This window comes from Otolemur garnettii, unplaced genomic scaffold (assembly GCF_000181295.1).
Source record: "Otolemur garnettii isolate 467f Iridium unplaced genomic scaffold, OtoGar3 scaffold00017, whole genome shotgun sequence".
Lineage (NCBI taxonomy): Eukaryota > Metazoa > Chordata > Mammalia > Primates > Galagidae > Otolemur > Otolemur garnettii.
In genome coordinates this window covers 11337224-11355929 of record NW_003852412.1, presented here as the reverse complement: position 1 = coordinate 11355929, position 18706 = coordinate 11337224, and positions in this window count along the sequence as shown.

Genomic DNA, 18706 nt, shown 5'->3' with positions numbered 1-18706 from the left:
TTTTTTTTTTTTAATAATCACAAGGTCTTACTATGTTGCCCAGGCAGGAGTGCAGGCATTCTAACTGTGCACTGTAGCCTTGAACTCCTGGGCTCAAGTGATCCTCCCAACCTCAGTCTCCCAAGTAGCTGAGACTACAGGAGTGCACCACCACAACTGGCTTAGAAAATTTTAAAATATTTAACTTCTTGCCCCAGGCCTCTTATTTGCTCATTAAGACAAACAATGAGAATAATAATAACTCTCTATATCATTGGGTTAAAAGACTCATTGAATTTCCGATCAGAAGATATTATTGAGATTGTCTCATTCAACCCCAAAAGATGGACAGCAGATAATGCGGTGATGCGGCAGAGGGTCCTGACTCTCAGAGCAGGGTTTTCTAGTACAACATTGCAAAGTTGGTTCGTGGCTATTCCTCATTAATCCATTTGTCTCATCTGTGCCCCTTCTCAGGATAAAACTCAAAATGTTCTCCAAGAGACAGAAAATCACAAGTAACCAACCAAACCACACTCTAACTTGGAGAACAGTCTGTGGACTGACACCTGCTCGGGCTGGACGTGCCAGGTGCCACAGCAGAAGCAGCATCCTCAATCCTGGAGCAAATCCTCCTTCTCTGCATGAAAGTGACTGTTCCGAATACTCATGCACTGTAATGAACAATAACAATGACCAGAAAAGCTACAGTTGACAATACAAGTTTTCTTTTTGAGACAGAGTCTCACTCTGTTGCCCTGGGTAGAGTACCGTGGCATCAAAGCTCACAGCAACTACAAACTCTTGGGCTCAAGCGATCCTCTTGCCTCAGCCTCCCGAGTAGGTGGGACTACAGGCACCCACTATGACACCCCGCTAGTTTTTCTTTTCTGTTGTTAGTAGAAACTGGTTTTGCTCTTGCTTAGGCTGGTCTTAAACTCCTGAGATCAAGCAATCTACCCACCTCAGCTTTCAAACTGCTAGGATTACAGGGGTGAGCCTGTAATCACTTACAGGTGCAATCACTCCCGGCTAACAATAAAAATTTTCTTTTATGGTATTTGGTTCAAATAAGTATGCCAATAAAACAAAAACTACAATAAAGATATTACAGCAAAATTATGCAAAAATAACATTTGATTTTTTTAAATTCCATCAATGTATTTTTAAAGGGAAGAAAACTAAGACCTATATATTGGTCTGTCACAGAAATGAATAATATTATAATTAAATAACAAATAACAAGGATAGCAATTAGAATGAATAAAGATCAATTACAAGACTATAACTCAAATGAGGAAAATATTTCACCATGAATGAAAATTTGCCCTTACCAAACAAAAATAGTGCACCTCACAGTTTCGCTGTTTTAAATTCTAAACCCAAAACCCAAAACTCCAAGTGATCATCTAGATGACAGAATTGAAGTAAGTAAAGCTCTGTTTCTTCACCTTCTGCAATCACTCTGCTAGAATTGTTTATTGGGACGCCACAGTGTAAATGCAGGAATATGTGAGGCCCAAGGGAATAGAGGTTTAAACTGCACCTGAAACAGTTTAATTCCAATCTGTTAACAAATTTCTTCTCCAAAGAAAGGGTGTAGCTGGGCCAGTGTGGGGGGTAGCAGAGGAAGGGAAGAGAACAGGAGGACAACTGTATAACTGGGAATTCTTATAATTAACTTCCAAGTCAAGTACAATCAGTAAAGGATAATTGATACAAATGTGTAACACTGAAGCTTGCACATACATGTATTACTAAAATTCAACAGTAACTTCAACTATTTGGAACTCAGACCAAGAAAGATTATTTTGGATACTTGCTTTTTCAGTCTTGTGATACCTGACTGAGAAGAATGCGTTTCAACTCCATCCAGGTCAATACAAAAAATGTGAAGTTGTCGTATTTTTGTGGCTGAATAGTATTTCATGGTATACACATACCACAGTTTGTTAATCCATTCCTGACCTGATGGGCATTTAGGCTGTTTCCACATCTTGGTGATTGTAAATTGAGCTGAAGTAAATAATCTAGTGCAAATGTCCTTGTGATAGAATGGAATTTTTTCTTCTGGGTAGATGCTTAGTAGTGGGATTGTGGGGTCAAATGGGAGATCTAATTTGAGTTCTTTGAGGATTCTCCCTACTTCTTTTCAAAAAGGCTGCATTAGTTTACAGTCCCACCAACAGTACTAATATGAAGCCAGTAGATGATCTAATTTATAACCATATAGGAGAAAAACTCATTTCAATTCAAGGTCAACTCATGTCAATTTCAATTGGATAGGGGAGGGAGGTTTGGGTGGATGGCACACCTTTTGGGTGCAGGACCTAACTACAAGATGGACTCTACCTAATAAATTCAAATATTGTGACTGGTTGTTTATACCCTCACATTAACCTGAAATTAAAAAAAGAAAAGATTATTTGGAGGGTAGTAAGATTTTATCATCAGCTTTGTTTAGAATTGCCAGATTATAGTAATAATTAAAAGCAGACTGCATTTAAAGACATCTACAAAGAACCTAAAGCTTAACTATCATACTTAATAGCAAAAGATTGAACACTTCTTTCTCCCTGAGATATTGAACAGGCAAGGATACCCTCTCACATCATTTCTATTCAGTACTGTACTAGAAGTTTTAACCATTACAGAAAAGGCATGAAAAAGAAAGAAAAGATATAGATTTTGGACAAGAAAATAATAAAACAATCTTTTTCACAGGTAACATTATTATATTGGAAAATCCTAAAGAATCTACAAAAAAGCCCCACTAGAACAAGTTGAATTTATTAGCAAGTTCATAGGATGCAAAGACATCCTATAAACGCAAGTGTATTGCTGGATACCAGCCAGGAACATTCGGGAGACAAAATAAAGATATTATTCCATTTACAATGCCATCAGAAGATATGACATAGATGAGAGTAAATTTAACAAAGTTCGTATAAGATGTACACACTAAAAATGATAAAACATTGCTAAAATAATTGAATAAGGCTGGGAATGGTGGCTCATGCCTGCAATCCTAGCACTCTGCGGGGCTGAGGCAGGTAGAATGCCTGGGTTCAGAATTTCAAGACCAGCCTGAGCAAGAGCGAGACCCCATCTCCACTAAAAATAGAAAAACTAGATGGGTATAGTGGCAGGCATCTGTAGGCCCAGCTACTTGGGAGGCTGAGGCAAGAGAATTGCTTACACTGAAGAGCTGCTGTAAGCTGTGATGCCACCGTACTCTATCCAAGGCACAGAAGGAGACTCTGTCTCAAAACGAATTAAATAAATAATCAAATAAAATAATCAAATAAGACCTAAATAAAGAGTAATACATATCATATTCATGGACCTGAAGATTTGGTATTGTTAAAATGTCACTTTTTCCAAAATTGACTCATAGATTGGACATAATCTCAATCAAAATTCCAGAAGATTTATTTTAAAACTTGAGAAGTTGATTCTAAACTTTACATGGAAATGAAAATGACTTAGAATAACCAAAGCAATCTCAAGACTTCATATTGAAGATGTGAATTAAGATGTGATAATGGGGCTTGGCGCCTATAGCTCAATCGGCTAAGGCGCCAGCCACGTACACCTAAGGTGGCAGGTTTGAATCCCCAGCCCGGACCCGCCAAACAACAATGACGGTTGCAACCAAAAAATAGCCGGGGTTGTGGCGGGCGCTTGTGGTCCCAGCTACTTGGGAGGCAGAGGCAGGAGACTCGCTTGAGCCCAGGAGTTGGAGGTTGCTGTGAGCTGTAATGCCACGGCACTCTGTCCAGGGGGACAGCTTGAGGCCCTGTCTCAAAAAAAAAAAAAAAGATGTGATAATGGCAAAACGACAGGCATGTAGGCCAATGGAACAGAGACAATCCAGAAATAGACCCACACACTCAGTCAAGTGATTTTCAACAGCAATGACAAGACATTTCAATGGGTGAAGGGGTGCTCCAACAAATGGCACTAGAACAGTTGGATAGTCACATCAAAAAATATAAATACTGACCCTTGTCCCACAGAATATTCAATAATACCTCAAAATATATAATAAACAACATGTAAAAATAAAACTATAAACCTCCTAGAAGAAAACCTAGGAGAAAATCTTTACAACCCTGGTGTAGGCAAATATTTCTTAGGGCATAAAACTCACAAACCATTAAAGACCTAAGTGGTAAACTAGGCTTTTATAAAATTAATAATTTTGCTCTCTAAAAAACACGATTAGGAAAATAAAAGGAAAGCCACAGAATGGGCAAAAATATTCGATATATATATACATACGTGTATGTATATATACACACAGAGAGATACATACATGTCCAAGTCCTGACAAAGGACTTGTGTGCAGACTATATAAAGGACTAATACAATTCAACCATGAAGACAGAAACCGATACAGACAAAATATCTGGAAAGGCCCTTTGCAAAAGAAGATATGCCTAATAATCTCACAGAAAAGCAGCAAAATCATTAGCTATCCTGCTAAGGAAAAAGCTATTAGGCATTAGGGAAATGTAAATTAAAACTAAAATGAGATACCACTCACATGAGATACTACTTCATACCTACTAGAATTCATACCAAAATTAAAGAGACCAGCAATACTAGTGTCGGCGAGGCAGGGAGCACCTGGAACGCTCAGCCCTTACTGGTAGGAGAGTAAAATGTTACAGCTACTCTGGAAAACATTTTGGTAGTTTCTCATAAATTTAAACCTGTGCTTACCATATGATTCAGCAATCCCACTTCAGGTATTTATCCAAAAGAAATGAACACATGCATCTACACAAAGACAGGTACACACATGTTCACAGCAGCTTTCTTATACACAGATGCTTCTTGACTCACATGGAGTAATGTCCCAATAACCCTACTGTAAGTTAAAAATATAGTAAGTCAAAAATGCATTTAATACACTTTACCTACCACACATAGATTAGCCCAGCCTGCCTTCAGGTGCTCAAAATACTTATATTAGCCTAGGTTTGGGCAAACCCATTTGATGCAAAGCCTATTTTATAATAAAGTGATGGATAGCTCATGAAACTTCGTGAATACCGTACTGAAAATGAAGAACAGTATTGTCATATGGGTAACTGAAGTATGGTTTCTACTGAATGCATGCTGCTTTCACACCAGCAAAAAGTCAAAAAGCTTAAGTTGAGGGCAACTGGGGACTGTTGTTAGGTATAAAATATACCAGAATCAGAAACAACCCAAATGTCGATCTATATGGAATCAATAAATAATTGTGGGATGCCTACATAATAGAATAAAACTTAGCAATACAAAGAATCCATCAATACATGTAAGAATGTGGATGAATCTTAAAAACATCGTAAGTGAAATGATCCATTTATATGAAATTCTAGAAAATGCAAACTTTTCTATGGCGACAGAAAGCAGGTGAGGAGTTGCCTGTGTGGTGGGAGAGAGGAGATTAATTGCAACAGGAGATATAAGAGAATTTCTAAGGATTATGAAAATGTCCTGTATCTTGGTTGAAGTGGTGCTTATGTGGTTGTACACATTTTTCAAAACCCAACAACCATATGTTTAAAATGGAAACATTGGCTCGGCGTCTATAGCTCAACCGGCTAAGGCGCCAGCCACGTACACCTAAGGTGGTGGGTTCGAATCCCCAGCCCGGACCCGCCAAACAACAATGACGGCTGCAACCAAAAAATAGCCCGGCGTTGTGGCGGGTGCCTGTGGTCCCAGCTACTTGGGAGGCGGAGGCAGGAGACTCACTTGAGCCCAGGAGTTGGAGGTTGCTGTGAGCTGTGATGCCACAGCACTCTACCCAGGGGGACAGCTTGAGGCTCTGTCTCAAAAAAAATAAAAAAATAAAAAAATAAAAAAATAAAATGGAAACATTTTATTGTCTATAAAAAGTCTAAAATGTACTGCAAAAAGGTTTGCTAAAAAAAAAACCTCAACCACCCAAGCTCCTGACTCCTCAATTAGCTGCTTATCTGAATCCAGTCCTGTTCCTAGAACAAATTATCACAGACTTGGTAATTTGTAAACAATAGTAATTGAATTCTCAGCGTTCTGGAGGCTGGAAAGTCTAAGACCAAGAAGCCAGAGGCCAGCAGGTTGGTGCGTGGTGAGGGCTGCTCTCTGCTGGCTTCCTAGATGGTGCCTTGCTACTGCAACCTCCAGAGATGAGCCTGGGTCCTCCCACGGTAGAGGGAAGAAGGGCAAAGAGGGCTGGAGACCACCTGAACTCTCTTTCAAACCCCCATGACTTCATCACCTCCTAAGGGCCCCACTTCTTAATACTATTACTGCATTGGAGATTAAATTTCAATGCAAATTTTGCAGTGATGAAAACATTCAAACAATAGCACTGCCCAATGTCACTGGGATATAGGGTTATCAGGGGAAATCTACTGTACAGAGGATCCCCTAGGCAAAAATGTCCTTTGGCTCTGGAGCTTCCCTGTGCTTTCTTACTGTGGAGAAGACAATCAGGCCCCTCATGAAACTCTGCATGAGGCCCAGGCCAGAGGCAGGGTTGAAGGGCTGACTCGGTGCCCCCCTTGGGTCCCACTTAGGCTTCCAAGGGAGGTGAGGGCATCTTCTCCAAGTAGAGAGCTTAACATCCTCAGCCACCAGGCTTCCAAAGGGGTAAACAAGAAGGAGAAGGGTACACGGAATAGAAGATACCCCTGTCCTGCTTGTGGCTCTCTCAGGAATAATTAGCATTTTTTATTGGTGACTCTCTCCATGCCAAATATGATGGTGGGAGTTTTCTGCCTGTTACCTTATTCAATTCTTATAGTAACCCTAAACGTCAGTCCTGTTATGCTGGTGTACGAAGGAAAAAGAAAAAGGAGCAGAGCATCTAAGAAGCTGCCCTAAACTTTCAGAGCTAGTACATCACAGAGCAGCCCCCAAGGCCCATGATGCCAAACTGTGTCCTCACCACCAAACTGTGTCCTCACCAGCACACGGCCTTGGCTCCCAGTGGCTGGTGCCCACCCGTCCCTTACACCTGTCCCCACATGCACACAATCAGCAGCGGAACAGAGGCCTGGAACACAGAGTTCTGTTCTCTGCCCCACCTATATCAGGAACGCCCAAAGTTCAGGATCCTATTAAGTCATTTTTCTCTATAATTCAAATACAGAAGTACTTTTAAGAGTCTTACAGCATTCCTGCTATTCCCATGTGCTATAAATACGTGATTTATGGGGTAAATGGGAACTCTGTGTTACATCCAAATTGCAAACTATTTGAGGAAAGAGAAAAAATATCCCATTGTATTGAGTCATTGGGAAAAATAAGTATAGTACATCATGCTAGTAAACAGAAATGTAAAATGGCTTCTGTTTGGCAGTATAAATTTAAATGTTAATGTGGCCTTGAATTCATTTCAAGTATTTCATTTTCACAACCAGATACATTTCCTCATACTAAACCAAGGTCAAATAATTGTTGATGCTACCACGGAAAACTTTTTAAAGATCAATGTGCTTAGCAGGGCATGATGGCTTATGTCTATAATCCTAGCACTCTGGGAAGGCAAGGCAGGTGGACTGCCTCAGCTCAGGAGTTCGAGACCAGCCTAAGCAAAAGTGAGACCCCATCTCTAAAATAATTAGCCAGGCGTTGTGGCAGGTGCCTGTAGTCCCAGCTATTCAGGAGGCTGAAGCAAGGGGATCGCTTGAGCCCAAGAGTCTGAGATTGGTGTGAGCTATGACAGGTGAGACTCTGCCTCAGAAAATAAAAAAATTTAAAAAGAAAAATCAACGTGCTTAACTGCCTTTCCAAAGAAGAAACATGAGACACACAGGTCGCTAAGGAAGACGATCCTTGAGGGTGACTGCCTTTTCTCTGACTTGCCCAGTTCACTGTGGTCTCATTTTCCTTTGTCCTTGACTCTTCTCCACTTGAAAAACTGGCCTTCCCACTCCAACCACGTGGTCAAGTGATCACTGGCATCTTGACCATGCAGGCAAGAAAAGCCTGCCAAGCTGAGTTTCTTCAAGCCCTTTCCTAAGATTATTCATATTTGAATTATAGAAACAGAGCACAGCCGGCAGCTATGTTTCTCACTGGGCAGAGAAGTCTGGGATGAAAAGCCTGATGCTCTGGCCTGGTTGTTCCTCCAGCCATCAGCTTGGTGCTTTAAGTGGAATCACATATCTTAGAAAAGGCATTATGTCAAGGGCCCCCTCGTCTGCCTCTGTGCTCTTTGAACCAAAGCTGGAGTCCTAGAATCCAAGAGTTCTCAGTTGCTATTTATAGAAAATGAACTGGGCTTCCCGGCCCCTACTCTGTCTCAAGTACTCTGCAATTCATTTTCATGCAATTCATTTTGTTTAATCCTCACAACAACCCTGTGTAGGTAGGTACTATCATAATCTCTATTTTATAGAAGAAAAACAAAACCAAACAAAATGTGAGACTCTGGGATGTTAAGTAACTCGCCCACAATCTCACGATCACTAAGCTTTTTTCCATTACTCCGAGGAAAACTGTAACATTGCTTGCTCCAGATCTGGATTCTTTCCTAACTAACCTTGTGTAGACATAAACTACAAAAACAAATCTAAACTAACAACCTGGCGCAAATGTCCCCGTTTATAAAAACAAATGAAGCTATCCAGTGGGAAGCTGAGCCCGGCAGCTGGAACCCTCCCAGCATGGCAATCCAACTGGAAATTTCATTCACACATGACTACTGATTTTGCACATAGGCACCAAGCAGAGAGCAGCTGAGGATGTAGGGAAGAGCCTCAAATTTCTATAGTATATGCTAAAACAAAACAAAACAAAACTATTATGCTAAAATATACATAAAATAAAATTTATCTTTTATAGTTACAGTTCCGTGGCACTAAGTACATTCATATTACTGTGTACCCATCATCAGCATCTATCCCTAGAACTTTCCCATCTTCCTGAACTAAAACTGTGCACCTATTAAGCAACAATTCCCAAAACTGGGTGTGCCACTATAATTCACGCTGCTTCAAGACCACAGGGATGGGGAGAGAGAAAGGATTTCAAAGGCCTCCATTCTCCCTCATCAAAGAGAGACAGGGAAGCTGCCTACAGCTCACAACTGCTAGAGCACACAAATGACTAGCACCTGGGAAAACCATTACACCAAGGATACCCACCACCAAGGCATTTATCTGAAACCTAGATCAGCATCAAAGCATCACAAACAAAGCTGAAGGTTCTTATCCCCATACAAGGTACAACTACCCCCATACAAGTGGGGTGGGGGGAAAGACCCATCTAAACAAAAGAAAATCCAAAATTAAGGAGCAACAGCTGCTCTAGATAAGAAATAAGCATAAGAACTCCAGAACTATGAAAAATCAGAGCAAAAGGTCACCCCCAAACGTTGGGGGTGAGTCCCAAACTATGTCAAGAGTTCCCTTTCAGTGGCTGGAGGAGATGAGAGGATGAGGGGAAAAAAGAAAAGTCAAACGCCACAGAATGTTTTTTAAAGGAACAGCTGGGTGGGGGAGTCTGTCCACCTTCAACCATGAGGACCAGTGGACAGTGGACAGTCTCTTATTCCAGGCTAGGTCTCTTTTTGTTGGATACACCATTGTTTTAAACATCAATTTAACGAAGGAAAGCTAACAATTATGTCATGGTTCTTGTTGTGTTTGGATTTTCTAACTGAACTATTTTTTAATTAACTATGTTAATTAGACTGATTTACCCTTTATTATTATTGTTCCAAGTTATTTATGATCTTAACACAAACAGAACATGGGACAGGGAACATAGTCCAGGAGCAGGATGTCAAAGCAGACCCCAATTAGGCTACTACACAAATCACAGGAGTGGCAATTAACACTCAAGAAACTGTGCTCAGAGGGACTGACACTTTTGATCATACCAAAGTGACAGAAGAAAAGAGATATTTTTCTCCTTTTCTAGTCCAGAGTGATTCTTTCTCTACTTAATGAGGTCTAAACATTCTACATTTCCTAACTCCCCCCAAACACTCACTCTCTCTGAGAGGACAGCCCCACCTGCCCTGGCGAGCCTTACCTACTCAGTGACCTCACAACAGAGTCACCCTGGAGAAGTGGTGAGGTTTCAACAAAATAGCCTGTTAAGTCTTAAAAGGGCCAGGACTCTGGCAGTACATTTGACACCAAATTCTCGGTTTCTCTGATCCTTCTCTCCTGTCTCTACTCCCTTTTGTCCACCATCTACAATAATTTTTGTAATTTAACTCCTAACCTAATTGAACTCCTAATATTTAATTTATAAAAAATAAATATTAGGTTTAAGTTTATTAAATCATTATTATTAACAATGTAAACACATCAAGATATGACTCTTCCCTTAAATATCCATATATACATCCACACCCAAAAGGAACACAAGCTCTTTAGCAATGGATACTAACTAAAGTGAAAATATTTAGATAACAAAGAAATCCAAATACAGATTATAAGGAAGTTCAAAGAAATACAAAAGAAAATGGAAAACCAATTCAAAGAAACTAGAAAAACAATTCAGAAATTGAATGGAAAATTCACTAAAGAGATTAACATATTAAAGAAATACCAGATAGGACTTCTGGAAATTAAAAATTCATTTAGACAAAGACAAAATACAGTGGAAAGTTTTAAGAATGGACAGGGCTTAGCAGAAGAAAGAATCTCAGAGCTTGAAGACAATTCTTTCAAATTAAATCAATCAGTAAAAATAATGAACGGAGAATAAAGAGTAACAAAGCCTATATGAAATACAGAATTAAGTAAAATTAATTCTGTATTTCCTCTTTCCCCAGAAAGAGGAAAAGAAAATGCATACGGTCTAGGAAATCTATTTAAGGGCATAATTGAAGAAAATTTCCCTGGTCTTGCTAGAGATTTGAACATCCAGGTACAAGAAGCTCAATGAATACCTGAGAGATTCATTGCAAAGAGCCAATCACAAGGACATACAATCCAAATGGCCAAAGTCAACACAAAGGAGAAACTCCTGAGAGCTGTAAGGAAAAAACATCAAGTAACTTAACAAAGGAGAACCTGTCAGGCTAACTGCAGACTTCTCAGCTGAGACCTTACAAGCCAGAAGGGATTGGGGCCCATCTTCAGTTTTCTTAAACAAAACAACTACTGGCATAGAGTTTTGTATCCTGCAAAACTAAATTTCATAAATGAAGGAGAAATAACGACTTTTCCAGACAAGCAAACATTGAGATAATTTGTCAAGACCAAACCTGCCCTGCAGAAAATACTCAAAACTGCCTCACACATGGATCAGCACAACTGTTACCCTCTAGTGTAAAACCTTGCAAAAGCTAAAGCTCAGAGTGCAAATAAAGCAACAGTATAAGAGGTAAAAGAAAGCAATGAGGTGCTAGCCAACAGGAAGAACAGGCAGCCTCCCATATATGTGTATCAGTTCTATCAATTAACATGAACAGTTTGAATTCCTTCCTCAAGGGACATAGTTGGTTGAATGGATAAAAAAAAAAATACAACCCAAGTATATGCTATCTCCAGGAAACACATCTAACTCATAAAGACTCTTAAAGATTCAAGGTCAAGGGATGGAAAAGAAAGTATTCCACGCAAATGGAAAGAAGACACAGCTATCAAAATCTATGGGATACAGCAAAGCAGTCCCACAGGGAAAATTCATATCCTTAAATACCTACAATGAAAAGACAGAAAATTCCCAAATTAACAATCTAATGATACATCTCAAGGGCTAGAAAAGGAAGACCAAATCAAATCCAAACCCAGCAGAAGAAAAGAAATAAGGCCAGAGCAGAACTAAATGAAATTGAAAGCAAGAAAATTATACAGAAGGTCAACAAAACAAAACGTTGGTACTTTGAAAAAATAAACGAAGTTGATAGACCTCTTGCTAGATTAACCAGGAATAAAAGGATTCAGATAAGCTCAATTAGAAATGAAAAAAAGAGATATTACAACTGATACCACAGAAATATAAAATGTCATTTGTGAATACTAAGAAAATCTCCATGTACATAAGTTTGAAAATGTAGAAGAAATGGACAAATTTCTGGAAACACAAAACCTCCCAAGACTCAATCCAGAAGAAACAGAACTCCTGAATAGACCAATCATGAGCAGTAAGATTGCAGCAATAAAAAAATTCTTCCAGAAAAAAAACAAAAACTGCAGACCAGAGGGATTTGCAGCCAAATTTTACCAGACCTAGAAAGAAGAATTGGAAGCTTATTACAGAAATTATTCCACAACATTGAAAAGAATGGAATCCTCCCCACCTCATTCTATGAAACCAGTACATCCTCTTGATATCAAACACAGGAAAAGACACAGCAAAAAAAGAAAACCATACACTAACATTCCTTATGAATACAGATGCAAAAATCCTTAGTAAAATACTGATAAACCAAATTCAACAGCATATCAAAAAAAAATAATCCATCCTGACCAAGCAGGCTTCATCCCAGGGATGCGAAGGATGATTCAACATATGTAAATCAGTAAATGTGATTCACCACATAAACAGAAGCAAAACCAAATATCACATGATCATCTCAACAGATGCAGAAAAAGCATTCAACAAAATCCAGTACCCTTTCATGATAACAACTCTGAACAAACTAGTCATAGAAGGAACAGCTCTCAAAATTATAAAAGCCATATATGACAAACGCACAACCAGTACAATACTGAATGGGGAAAAGTTGAAAGCATTCCCACTAAGAACTGAAACAGGACAGGGATGCCCCCTGTTACCACTTCTATTCAATATAGTGCTGGAAGTCCTAGCCAGAGCAATTAGGGAAGAGAAAGAAATTAAGGGTATCCAAATGGGGAAACAAGAGGCCAAACTATCATTTTTCACAGACAGTATAATCTTATACCTACCCCCCCCCCCAAAGATTCTACCAAGAGACTTCTGGAACTGATAAATAAATTCAACAAAACTTCAGGTTACAAAATCAATGTACACAAATCAGTACCATTTCTATACACCAAAAACAGTCAAGCTGAGAGTCGTGAGACTCAACACCATTCACAATTGCTAGAAAATAAAATACCTAGAAATATCTTTCACCAAGGAGGTAAAAGATCTGTACAAAGAGAACTATAAAACACTGAAGAAAGAACTCGCAGATGATACAAACAAGTACAAAAACATATCCTGCTCAGAGATCAGAAGAATCAACATTGTTAAAATGTCCATGCTACCCAAAGTGATTTACAGATTCAATGCAATCTCCCTCAAAATACCAACATCATATTTCACAGACCTAGAAAAAAAAAATTCTATGCTTGCTTCGGAATTAAGAAAGAGCCAGAATAGTGAAAGCAATCTTAAGCAAAAGGAACAAACTGGGAGACATCACCTTCCCATGCTTCAAACTATACTACAAAGCTATAGTATCTAAAGCAGCATGATGTTGGCACAAAAATAGAGACATAGACAAATGGAGCAGAAAACCCAGATATAAAAACATATACAGCCAACTGATCTTTGACAAAGCAGACAGTATATGGGAATAGGGCAAAGAATCCCTGTTCAATAAATGGTCTTAGGAACATTGGAAAACCACATGCAGAAGAATGAAACAAGATCTATATTTCTCACCACTTACAAAAACTAACTCAAGATCAATAAAGGACTTAAATGTAAGGCATAAAACCGTAAGAATTCTAGAAGAAAATGTTAAAAAAAAACCTTCTAGATACCTGCCTAGGCAAAAAATTTATGAAGAAGACCCTAATGGCAATCATAGCAACAACCAAAATAAATAAATAGGACTTGATTAAAATAAAAAGCTTCTGCACAGTCAATAAAATCATTAACAGAGCAAACAGACATCCAACAGGATGGGAGAAAATATTCACGAGCTATACATCCAGTAAGGAACTAACAACCAGACTCCACAAAGAACTCAAGCAAATCAGTAAGAAAAAAAATCAAACAACCCTATTAAAAAGGGAGCAAAAGATATGAATAGCAGTTTTCAAAGGAAGATAGGCAAATTGTCAATAAACATATGAAAACAATGCTCAACATCACCAGTCATCAGGGAAATGCGAATTAAAATTAAATGAGATATCACCTTACCCCAATCAGAATGTCTTTGGGGTATGCAGACCCCGTTGGGGAAGCAGAGAGAAAAGAATGCTTACACACTATTGTTAGGTCTGCAAATTAGTACAACAGAGTCTCACTATGTCGCCCCCGGTAGAGTGCTATGTGTCACAGCTCACAGCAACCTCCAACTCTTGGGCTTAAGCGATTCTTTCGCCTCAGCCTCCCAAGGAGCTGGGACTACAGGTGCCTGCCACAATTGGGGCTTTTTTTTTTTTTGCAGTTGTTGTTGCTGTTTTAGCTGGCCAGGGTGGGTTCAAACTTGCCACCCTCGATATATGGGGCAGGTGCCCTACTCACTGAACCACAGGTGCCACCCACAAATTAGTACAGCCTTTGTGGAAAAGAGTATGGAGATTCCTCAAAGAACTAGAAGTAGCTCTACCATGTGATCCAGCAATCCCACTATTGGGTATTTAACTAGTGCAAGTGTCTTTTTGATAGAATATTTTATCAAAAAGACACTTGCACTATAATGTTTATTGCAAGATAATTCGTAATCACCCTAAGTGCTCATCAATTCATGAGTGGATTAACAAAATGTGGTTTACGTATACCATGGAGTACTACTGTGCCATGAAGAAGGATAACCCAATGCCTTTTGCAACAATTGGGATGGAACTGGAGATGATTATCTTAAGTGAAGTATCTAAAGAATTGAAAAACAAACAGCACATGTATTCACTATTGAATTAGAACTAAGCACTGAGCACACATGTGTGTAGAGGGAATTAAACTTAAGGGAAGTCAATGCAAAGAGGCGGGGGGGGGGGATAGGCTAAAACCTACCTAATGGGTACAATGAACACTACCTGGGTGACGGACACACTTATGATCATGACTCAAGCATTATTTAAAGCAATCCATGTAAGCAAATATATTTGTACCCCTTTGAAATAAAAAAAAAAACTTCCCTATCTCCCCCAGCCCCTAGCAACCACCATTCCACTTTGTTTTCTACAAATTGGACGACGTTAGATAACTCATGTAAGGGGTATTGTGTATGATTTCAGTCCCTCTAAGTACTTACTGAGTTGCACTATTTGCTCAGCATTATACTAGGGCCCAAGAGTGGGGCCTTCTTATTTCAAGATTCTTCCTTTTTAAGCACCAAAGGGGGCAAGAAAAGCTTCATCTTTCTCTGCTGAACCCCTCTTAAATAAAAGAATTTGCTCTGCAAAATTTGGATGCAGTCAAAAGGCTGACTTAAGGATCTAGAAGGCTACATTTTGTCTTAAGGGCACAGGTTCCCCTGCCACCAATATAGTTGAGCAGTGAAGGCAAAGCTGGCTTCTAAGAAACTGTGTGTTAGAACTTGCAGGGCAAGAGAAATTTAGATGAGGGAGACATCCTTATAACAGGGTGTAGTCTAAGAAGCCTTCTATAAAGACTAGAAGTGGTGACTCAAAGAATGAGTAGGAGGTTCGGTTGGGCAGAGAGGAGGATTTTGGAATAACTAAATCACAGATTCAGGCAGGCAGGCTGGCTCATCCTGAGCAGAGCCAGCTAATGCCAAAAGGCAGCAGCATTCTAATACGGTTTCCGTGAGGACGGGGCAATGAACCCCAGATCTGTGAACTGGATTTCTGCCTATTCTCCCAATTCTTTCTCAGGTAATAGTTTACTTTTCTCCTATTGCAAAACAGATATAAAGGAAAAAGAGTTAATGAGAGGTGGCTTTTTTTTTTTTAATAATTATTGCAGAAAATAGCTCTTTTGTGCAAGTATATATTTTCCCTTTGGCAAAAGGAGTTAGTAGACAATTCCACAACCTGTGTGGAATGTCTAACCACCAGGTTATGCCAACCATGAACATACTTGCAGAGTCAGACTCCTGGGACCATCGGGAGATAAGCCCCCCATGTCCACTCTAACCAGCCATAACCTCTAACCAGCTGTCCTTTAAACAAGCAGTATGGACCCCTTCCCACTCTGCTAGCTCTTACAATGAGTGGTCCAGTGAGCCAAAGCTCTCTCTACCGGGCACCTCCCAGTTCTTCTCCATGTCCCTCCCAACCCTGGCCAATCCAAACACAGGCCTCTTCTAGGGACCCTGGTGGGCAGGTGAGAACTGGAAGGCCTGGGCCACTGCCACTCACACTGCTGTGCCTTTTCCTGCCTTTCCTTTTCCTCCTCCTTCCTTCTTCCCTTTAAGATGTAGACAAAAACATTTCCCTTTTAGACAAAAACATTTCCCTTTTAGACAAAAACATTTCCCTCTTAGACAAAAACATTTCTCATTGTGTCTTGCAGAAGATAAGTTCGGTTTTGACTGTCCATTCAGCTTCGTGGATGTTAACAGAAATCACAAATGTGGGGGGTAAGTGAAGCATACAGAAAGGACACCGTGGGCCTTTATGAGGCATCTTAGAATCCTCGGACAGGAAAACATAGTTGGCAGCCGGTGGGTCCTGCCTGGGTCCCCTGCCCGCCTCCCCTAGTCTTGGGCATGTCATCGTTCCTGGTGAATGGATGCACCTAACCCACCATGAAACACAGTATGGTAGGTGGCCTAATGGTTCTGAAAATGAGTTCAAATTTTAGGATAAAGTTCTGTACTATTTCTTCCTAATACTTTGTTAAGTATAAAACAATGTCTAATGCCTCTCTGAGGATCACTAGAGGAAGACGGCCATTTCTTTCTGGTGTCAGTGCTTCCCTCTCATTCCAGGGACCTGGACCAGTCACCCCGGGGAGCACTACTCTCTAGAGTCCAGCCCCTCAAGGATGCTGCCCTCTGAGCAGCGGCTCAGGCTCCTCAAGTACACGGAGGCCAATGTGAGACCTCAGTAAGACCGGGAACCACAAACCACACTGCAGCGACTTACTTCTAACTCCGTCTTCTATCCATTCTCTTGTCTATTACTTTCTACCACACGTTAAACAGGATGAATCTTAAAAATATCTCAGTTCTGGCCTACAGTATTTCAACAGTCCAACTGGTCTACACAGCTCTCGTCTGTACTTTTTCCAAACACATCCCCCATGCTTCCCCCAAGTGGTATATTTAAAACATAACTCTCACCATAAAACTCTCTTGCTTAAAACTATCTCCAGGATAAACTCCAAGCTTAGCCTACTATGCTTCAAGCAAGAAGTGACTCCACATATGTAATCACAGTAAAAATTTCCGATCTTAAAGATAAGTTTAACAAATTGTGTGTCCTCAGGCCAAAAGCCAACCAACAACATAAATGCAAAAGGTATATTAATGTTTTTCTAACATTAAGTGGTAGAAGATGATTGCTGTAGTCTGAATGTGTCACCCAATGTTCACGTGTTGGAACCTCCTCAAGGCAACAGTGTTTAGAGGAGCGACATTTCGAGGTGATTATAAGCCCTAATGAATGAGCTGATGTCATTGATGGTGTGGGTTTGTTACAAGAGAGTATGTGTGTGTGTGTGTGTGTGTGTGTGTGTCTAATTCTTTTCTGCCTTCTGCTGTGAAGATGATGCATTTAAGACCCTCACCATTGTGGCCCTTGTTTCTTAGACTTCCCTGCCTCCAGAACCATGAGCCAAATACAATTTTTTCTTTGCAAATTACCCCTTCTTTGTTGTACTGTTAATACCAGCACAAAACGGACTAAGATGATAAGTTAGAATAATAAGTCTGAAAAATCCTACAGCAAGCAATGGAAACTGTTCACCATTTGGGAACAAGTTTTGTTACAGTCATGATCACCACATAAAATGAAGATACTATTTGAAATACATACATCATTCACAGTTAGAAAAACACAGCCTCCCAACAGGTCCCGCTCCCCTGGTCCTGCTTCCTGCACTAACCTCTCAAATTACCTGCATCCCGGTCCTTGTCTTAGCCATTGCATCAGGGTAACCGACGCTCAGAATGTATGAGGCAGAGGGACCTCAGAAACTAGGAGCTTAGAACCTCTGAATCTTGAAACCTCGGGGTGGGATTCTGGAACTGTATCTTTCACCCAATGAATGGTAACAAGGATTCCATTTCCTCCCCTGAAGAGTAATTCTGAAGCTCTGATGAAATCCAGACAGCAAAAACACTTTGTCAGGTAGTGTTTCCACCCCCACTCCCTACTCCATCAACTCTATTCCATGTCCCGATGGGGGCACAAGCTTTCTTCCTCCTTCTCCTTTTCTCTCATTCCTTTACTCCCTTCTTCCTTACTTCCTTCTCATCTTTCTTTATTCTTTCTTTCAGATCCTGCCAAAAATGCATATAATTAAGGAAAAAGTAATCCAGGAAGCAGGATGATGGTTCTGGAGGCAGGGAAGTCCAAGATAAAAGGGCCACGTTTGGTGAGGGTCTTAACTGCATCACCCCCACAGCAGAAGGGCAGAAAAGAATTAGACACACACTCTTAGAACAAACCCACTCCATGAATGACATCAATTCATTCTTTAGAGCTTATAGGAAAATATAGGAAAGAAAATAAAAGATGGGGCAAGAAGGATAATATTAACACACAGGAAAACTTACCATGTAGAACTGGTAGTAGGTGTTTTGCATTGAACTGTGTCCCTGCAAAAGATGTGTTGAAGTCCTAACCTTGGGTACTATGAATGTGCCCTTGTTAGGAAATGGGGTCTCTGAAGATGTAAACATGTTAAAATGAAGTCATCAGGGTAGATCTTTTTTTTTTTTTTT